Raw genomic sequence first — 2,725 nt, 5'->3', positions numbered from 1 at the left:
CTGAATGGTTTAGGAGTTACCCCGAAGGCAATGAAAGCAAATAAACCTTGGAAAATATTTAAATAAATAAGTCATAACACAGCAACATGGAAATAAGAGTTGGAAGTGACTGTCCTTGACATCAAGGACACATTTGACCAAGTCTGATATCAAGGAACCTGAGCTAAATTTGACTAAGTTGGTCTCAGAGGGGAAAGTCCTCTGCTGGTTGGAGGCCTATCTGGCAAGTAGGAAAACGATTGTGGTTGTAGGAGGTCAGTCATTTCAGCTTTCCTCTGCAGGAGTTCCTCAGGACAGGCCCAACACCCTCTACCTACTGCATCAACGACCTCCCCTCAATCAATAGATCAGAAGCCATTGAGTCATAGAGTCAGAGATTCATACAGCATGGAAACAGACCAGTCCATGCCCACCATGACCCCAAACTAAACTAATCCTACTTCCCTACACTTGGCTGTTATTTCTTGTGCATTTACTTATCTAAATGTCTTTCAACTGTACTTTTATCCACCACTTCCTTGGGAAGTTCATTCCACACATGAGCCACTCTCTGTGGAAAAAAGGCCCTCATGTCTTTTACAAATTATTCTCCCCTCAAGTTAAGAATATGCCTCCTAGCCTTGAAATTGCCCTCAGGAAAAGACACATGCCACTCTCCTTATCTATACCCTTCATGATTTTATAGAATTCTATGAGGTCGCTTCTCAACATCCTGTGCTCCAGTGAAAATGTTCCAGCCTATTCAGCATCTCCCCATAACTCACCCTGCATTCCTGGCAACATCCTGGTAAATCTCTTCTGGACCCCTCCAGCTTAATGATATCCCGCCTGTAACAAGGCGTCGAGAGCTGGACACAGTACTCCAAAATGGCATCTCGCCAACATCCTGTTCAAGCTCAGTAGGAGGTCCCAATTCCTCTATTCAAAGATCTGAGCAATGAACGCAAGTTTGCTAAAGGCCTTGTATGTGTGATGCAAACTTTAAAGAATTATGTACCCAAATCCCTCATTCTCTCTTTTCTACAACATGAGCCAACACCCTACTTTTAATTGTATAAGTGATGTCCTTACTTGTTTTATCAAAATCCAATACTTCACATTTATCCAAATTAAACTCCATCTTCAGCCCATTGATCTAATTGATCAAGGTCTCTTTGTAAGCTCAGATGACCTTCTTCACTGTCAATTATACCATTAAATTGGAAGTCATACAAAAGCTTTTGAACCATGTTTTTTACATCTACATCTACATTTTTTATTATAAATGGAAATCTTTATAAATGACAAACAAAAGTGGACTCTGTACCGTACCCTATCAGGGTGCTCAATATTCAGTACCATTCATGACTCTTTAGTTACTGAAGCAGCTCATGTTGAAATGCAATAAGATATAGACGATACCCAGGCTTAGGATGACAACTAGCAAGTAATCGTTGTGGAGAAAGTGAGGACTGCAGATGCTGGAGACCAGAGTTGAAAAGTGTGGTGCTGGAAAAGCGCAGCAGGTCAGGCAGCATCCGAGGAGCAGGAGAATCGATGAAAAATGGCTTATGCCCGAAACGTCGATTCTCCTGCTCCTCGGATGCTGCCTGGCCTGCTGCGGTTTTCCAGCACCACACTTTTCAAGTAATCGTTGTGCCAGACAAATGCCAGGCAATGATCATCTCCAGTAAGCAAGTATCTTGCCAATCCCTTTGACATTCAATAGCATTACCATCACTACAATCCCACGATCAATATCCTAGGGATTACCATTGACCAGAAGTTCAGCTGGACTCACCATATACACACCTAAACTGGTTTCAAGAGAGGGTCAGAGGCTAGAAATCATGTGGGGAACAACTCACCTCCTGAATCCTCAAAGCCTGCTTACCATCTACAAAGCAGAAGTCTGGGGTATGACAAAGTTCTGCCCACTTGCCTGAGAGAGTGAGTATAGCTCCAGCAACACTCACTCAGAACAAAGCAGCCCTCTTGACTGGCATCACATTCGCAAGTATCCACTCTCTCTGCCACTGACACTCAGTAGCAACAGTGCATGCGACCTATAAGATGCACTGCAGGAATTCGCCAAAGATCCTTAAATAGCATCATCCAAATACACAAACTCTTCCCTCTGGAAGGACAAGAACAGCAGATACATGGGAACACCACCCCTTGAAAATTCACTTTCAAGCCACTCACCATATTAACTGGAAAATATATCACCATTCCTTCAGTGTTGATGGTCAAATACTTGGAACTCCCTCCTTAAAAGCTTTGTGAGTGTCTCTACACCCCAGGGACTGCAATGGTTTGAGCAGGCAGTTTACCACCACCAATTCCAGAGCATTTATGGATCGACAAGAAATGCTGGGCTAGTTATGCCCACCCTCATACCAGGAACAACTACACAACAAAATTCACCTGAAGAGGATATAACATTTAATCTGACAATCAGAACCTCAGACATCCTGCCCTGCTGTACTGCAGTTCCACCTTTGACCATTAGGTTGAAATCTAAGTGGGGGACTTAATCCTATGAGGCAAAAACAATGACTGCAGATGCTGGAAACCAGATTCTGGATCAGTGGTGCTGGAAGAGCACAGCAATTCAGGCAGCATCCGAGGACAGACAAAATCGACGTTTCGGGCAAAAGCCCTTCAACAGGAATAAAGGCAGAGAGCCCCGAAACGTCGATTTTGCCTGTCCTCGGATGCTGCCTGAATTGCTGTGCTCTTCCAG

This window comes from Chiloscyllium plagiosum, unplaced genomic scaffold, assembly GCF_004010195.1.
Source record: "Chiloscyllium plagiosum isolate BGI_BamShark_2017 unplaced genomic scaffold, ASM401019v2 scaf_4247, whole genome shotgun sequence".
NCBI classification, from domain to species: Eukaryota; Metazoa; Chordata; class Chondrichthyes; order Orectolobiformes; family Hemiscylliidae; genus Chiloscyllium; species Chiloscyllium plagiosum.
The sequence above is the reverse complement of the archived record's forward strand: the minus strand, read 5'-3'. Positions refer to the sequence as shown.